At 46.1% G+C, this 5,460-nt stretch overlaps 1 pseudogene; it reads right to left on the bottom strand.

Moving 5' to 3' along the window:
- LOC116698445 (trace amine-associated receptor 13c-like) overlaps nucleotides 1-2,235 on the bottom strand; it is a 3,120-nt pseudogene extending 885 nt beyond the window's left edge.
- Between the last annotated feature and the right edge of the window lie 3,225 nt (nucleotides 2,236-5,460).

The following is a 5,460-nucleotide window of genomic DNA, read 5'->3' as shown; positions in this document are numbered from 1 at the left end:
GTCTGAGACAGCCAGAGAGAGGAGGATAATGTTGGTGGGTGTGTGGAGCTGCCTGGAGAGAAAGAGAAAAGTATCACTAAACAAACAACACTGACAGAACAACCCTAACCAGTATTCAAAATTAAAAACATTATAATAATGTATTTTTAATTTAATAATATAATAATTTTTCAATCCCCATATCAGTAAGATTAGACAGTTAAAATGACTTGAGGTTGAGGTCACAGTGATTAGAAAGCAATGATCAATATTGGTAACAGAGTTACTTACTTACTTACTGCCCGTCACCCCTACCAGGGTATGGGCCGCCAACAACAACAATAACAGCTCTCCAGAGTCTTCTGTCCTGGGCCATTTTCTCTAACTGGTTCCAGGTGTAGCCCATCTTGGTGGTGTCAGCCTCAAGGTCGCGTCACCAGGTGTTTCTTGGCCGACCTCTCTCCCGTTTGCCTTGTGGGTTCCACCGCAACGCCTGCCTAGTGATGCTGGTTGGTGGTTTTCGTAGGGTATGCCCTATCCAGCTCCATCTCCTCTTCCTGATTTCTCTTCGGCAGGGAGTTGGCACGTCCTTTCCCGGAGGTTGGTATTACTGATGGTGTCAGGCCATCGGATCTGGAGAATTCTTCTGAGGCAGGTGTTGATGAAGGTCTGAACTTTTCTGATGGTAGTCTTATATCCTCCAGGTCTCTGCCCCCATACAGTAGACTGACTTTACGTTGGAGTTGAATATTCGGATCTTGGTGTCACTGACAGCCTCTGGAGGTCCAGATTTTCTTGAGCTGGGCGAAGGCGCTCTTGCTTTACCAATCCTTGCCTTGACATCTGCGTCTGTACCGCCCTGCTGGTCAATGATGCTTCCCAATTATGTGAAGGACTGCGCTTCTTCCAGGGGGCTCCCATTCAGAGTGGTTTCTGTGCTTGCGGAATTGGTCTTTAGGATTCTGGTCTTCCCTGTGGATGATTAGGCCGATTTGTCTGTGACAAGGTTGCCACTACATTTGTCTTCTCTTGCATCTGCTGCTGGCTGTGCGAAAGTAGTGCCAGATCATCAGCGAAGTCTAAGTCGTCGAGCTGGCTCCACAGAGTCCATTGTATTCCGTTCCTACGCTCGCTGGTGGATGTCTTCATAATCCAGTCAATTGCGAGGAGGAAGAGGAAAGGTGACAACAGGCATCCTTGTCGGACTCCTGTTCGTACTTGGAAGCTGTTTGTGAGCTGTCCTCCATGTATAACTCTGCAGGACATGCCTTCATAGGAGTTTTTAATCAGGTTGACCAACTTGGCTGGGATGCCATAGTGCCGAAGGAGCTTCCAGAGGGTTTCTCGATCCACGCTGTCGAATGCCTTTTCATAGTCGATGAAGTTGATGTACAATGATGACTTCCACTCCAAGGACTGTTCAACTATGATGCGTAGAGTAGCGATTTGGTCAGTGCAGGATCTATTTTGCCGGAAGCCTGCCTGTTCGTCTCGCAATTGCGAATCTACGGTTTCCTTCATCCTCTCCAAGAGGACTCGGTTGAAGACCTTTCCTGGCACCGATAGGAGTGTGATGCCCCTGTAATTGTTACAGTCGCTGAGGTCACCTTTCTTAGGGATCTTGATAAGGTATCCTTCTTTCCAGTCTGCCGGTACATCCTCTTCCTCCCAGATCCTCTCAAAGAGTGGGTACAGCATCTCCACTGATGCATCCAAGTCTGCCTTTAGGGCCTCTGCTGGTATATTGTAGGGTCCAGCCGCCTTCCCGTTCTTCATCAGGGTGATAGCCTTCCTGATCTCTGCTCTGGTCGGCTTTTCACAGTTGATCGGGAGATCCATGCTGGCTGTTGCTATGTCTGGAGGGTTTGGGGGTGCTGGCCTGTTCAGGAGGTCTTCAAAATGCTCTGCCCATCTGGTCATCTGGTAACAGAGTAGACATGAACAAAAATCTCTGGCATCAAAGTCAGACATTTGGAGCAACATTATTCAGAACTAGCTCAAAGACAATTCTTCTAAATGCATCAGCTGTTTACGTTTTAAAGTTACAAATCCTGTAGAGAGAAGCAAAGAAGTTAATATCTGCCTGAAGTGGGAGATTGAGATGATGATGAGCAGGTTGAGAGTCACAGTGTTCAGAGAAATGGAGAAACACACAATGTAAATGAGCAGTGTTTGGGGCCAAGGAGACGAGGGCTTCCTGCAGGAGGTGTTTGGGAACTGTGGAAAGCAGAGCTCTGCTCCGTCCTCAACCTCCATCTGCAGAGGTCTGCAGATAGCTGCAGCTCTGGCAGCTTTCTGAACAAACCTGAGTCATTTAACTGATTTATTTCTCTCTCATTCTCTTCATCCCCTCCTCTTTCTCAGTCCCTGTTTGACTCTAATGCCACTCCTCCCTGAATCTGCACATCCCACCATCATCTTCATCACTCTCTCTGTAACCCTGCCTTTCTCACTGTCTCTCTACCCAATCTCTCTTATTTCATTTTGTACCCTTGTTTCCTTTCCTTTGTGCTATTATTGATAACTTAACCACAGTTTCATTCTTTGTTATGAGAAAACAACGCTCTGGGTTGTTTGCATTTCTTTAACTCAATCACAATTAACTCAGGAGACACTAAGATCTGGATGCAGAGAGACGGTGGCTCTGCTAAATAGTCTAGGGAAGGAACTTGGTTTGGTGAAACATTTTAATCTGGCAAATGATTATAAAATAATCAATCAAGTTAAATCCCACAAAACAGTAACGTCAGCTAATTAAATTAGCTGGACACATGGTTAAATATCATTTGGTTTTAAAAGAGTAAAGTCATGTTTACTTTTTCCATAGCAATCCCACTGATAGGCCCAAAAATCTCTGCTGGATGACTCGAATCAGCCAGTTGAAGACCAACAATGTTTCCTCTTTAGCATTTAGCTGAGTGAAGCAGCAGTGAAACCATTGACATTGGCTAAGCTGTGTCGTTTTCCCACGCTGACCAATTATGGTGACTTCTTTCTTCAAAATACCAAGATAGTGTTGGCCAAAAGGCAAACTGCTAGCGTCAAAACAGCAGTCAAACCAAAGGGTGAATACACTAACACTCCATCCACTATATCAGCCAATCAGCGACTGGTGCAGAGCTACTGGCAGCTAAGGGCATGGTTTAGGTGTGTGTGCTGGGCCAGGTATCTTGCTTTCCCCAGGTGCTCAATCATGTCATCAATATGTGGCGTTGGATAGCAATCAAACTTTGACACAGAGTTCAGGTATCGGAAATCAATACAAAACTTTTTGTGGCATCCTTTTTTGGAACCAACACCACTGGATTCCACCACTCACTTTTGGAGTGCTAGATGATCCCCAGAGACAGCATCAGGTCCCATTCTTTTTTTAAGGACACCAAGAGGCGCTCTGGGATTCTGTAACTCATTTGTTTAACTGGAGCCTCCTCCTTTAACACAATATCATGCTCCACCATATTTGTGCTACCTGCGTACTCTTGACATATTAGACGATTACTTCAAGCTTTCACCTGATTTTATCCATCAGCTGGCAGATGGTCCAGGTCAGGATCCACTGGGGCTACTGAGGGCAGATACTGGTCATCTACCACCTCTTCCTCCTCCACAGCTCTGATCAGCAATACCGCTGCCTTCCTCTCAAGTCTTTCAGCCAACTCCTTTAGGAGGTTCACATGACGCACCCTGCTGGAACGTGGTTGGCTTGCAGTAGAAACTTGGTAGGTGGTGGATCCAAGTTGCCAGTGTCCCTGCCATTTTGCCAGCTTGCGGACCTTCTGACCTGGAACAAAGGTCCTCTGCTGGGTAAACTTATCATCCCATTCTTTCTGGTACCCTGGGCATCCGCCATGTGCTGCTGGGAAAGTTCTGCCATCTTCTGTAGCGTGTCTCTTATCCTTACAACATAGGAGATGATGTTAACACCCCCCTCTCTCTGCTGGTCCCTCCCTCTAAGCAAGGTCAGTGGTCCCCTTACCTCATGACCATACAAGAGTTAAAATGCAGAAAACCCAGTAGAGGCCTGGGGTACTTCCCCGAATGCGAAAAGGAGGTAGGGTAGCCATTGATCCCAATCAGAACCAGTGTCATTGACGAACTTATGGAGAATTTGCTTGAGGGTCGGATTGAACCCTTCTGTCAGTCCGTCCGTCTATTGGTGGTAGGGGGTTGTTCGCACACTCTTGATGCCAAGCAGTTGGTAAACCTATTTCAGAAGCGTGGACATAAAGTTAGTGCCTTGGTCAGTTAAAATCTCATGAGGGAAACCAACCCTAGAGATGAACTGGACCAAGGTGAATGCCACAATCTTTGCTTTGACAGATTTCAGGGAAACTAGTTTCCATTTTTACTTTTTTCAGCTAGACCAACAATATCCATACCAAGTCGCTCCAAGGGAGTGCTAACAATGGGGAGGGGTTGAAGTGGAGCTCTACAAGGTAATTTACTTGAAGTCTTATGATACATAGGGCAAGTCCTACAAAACTGAGCAACATCTGCTTGCAAACCAGGCCAGTGAAAGTACAGTCTAACGCGAGCCAGGGTCTTGTGCTTCCCTAGGTGGCCAGCCCAGGGACCAGAGTGACCCAAGTACAGTGTCTCGGGCCACCTTGGGAACCACTAGTTGCTTAGCTGGTCCATGTTGATGATAGAGAATACCATTCTGCAGGGAAGACTCCTCCCCACCTCTCTCTCTTTAGCACTGCCCAATAAAGTCACAAGGCTGGAGTCATCGTGTTGCATCTGAACAATGTCTGGAGGTATCTTTAAACCTAGTGGCAAGTCTGGAGTTACTGCAACTGGGGATTTTATGACAGTGTGCTAGTACCTCTCCTTCCCCTTTTGCCTGCGTGACTTCCACGGCTTCTCTGGTTGAGTGTCCAGGTCTGCTGGCCCATGTGGGCACGAGGAATGCTAGCCAGGTCCAGCATTGTTGGATCTCTGCTTTCTTCAGCCTCAGTGCCTGTGACTCCTCCTGAAGCTCTAGTGTCAGTGCCATCTGCTTGCTCCTCTTGTACAGTCTGTTGTTCCTGAGACTCTCCACTCTTCCACTCCATCCTCCACGCTGCATTACTCAAAAAATAAATAGAGGTTGGAAATAAATACCAAACAAAAATCACGGGGGGTAGACAAACACATTAAACAGCCAAACTACAATAACTACAACAAATGTTAAACCAGTGCTACCTAATATGAACTAAGGATAAATCAAATAATCATAACCATATCATACTCATCATGCTATTATTATAAGTAACACACTAACTAGCAAAGAACCCAATTTAAAAATGAAATACTCTGCTACCCCCACGATATGGGAAAACATAGTACTGTCCAATTATCCATTCCCCATTTACACAGCATAGAATCAATTGAAGGTCCTTTTTGTCTGTCAGCCAACGACCCCCAGCAGCAACTCCCCAGGAACTGGCAACTCAAAAAGAAAAGATACCAATTTCACAGAATGTAACTAAAACAAAGATA

This window comes from Etheostoma spectabile, chromosome 11, assembly GCF_008692095.1.
Source record: "Etheostoma spectabile isolate EspeVRDwgs_2016 chromosome 11, UIUC_Espe_1.0, whole genome shotgun sequence".
In the NCBI taxonomy this organism is placed as follows: domain Eukaryota; kingdom Metazoa; phylum Chordata; class Actinopteri; order Perciformes; family Percidae; genus Etheostoma; species Etheostoma spectabile.
Note: the sequence above shows the minus strand (reverse complement) of the source record. Positions and strands in the feature narration are given on the sequence as shown.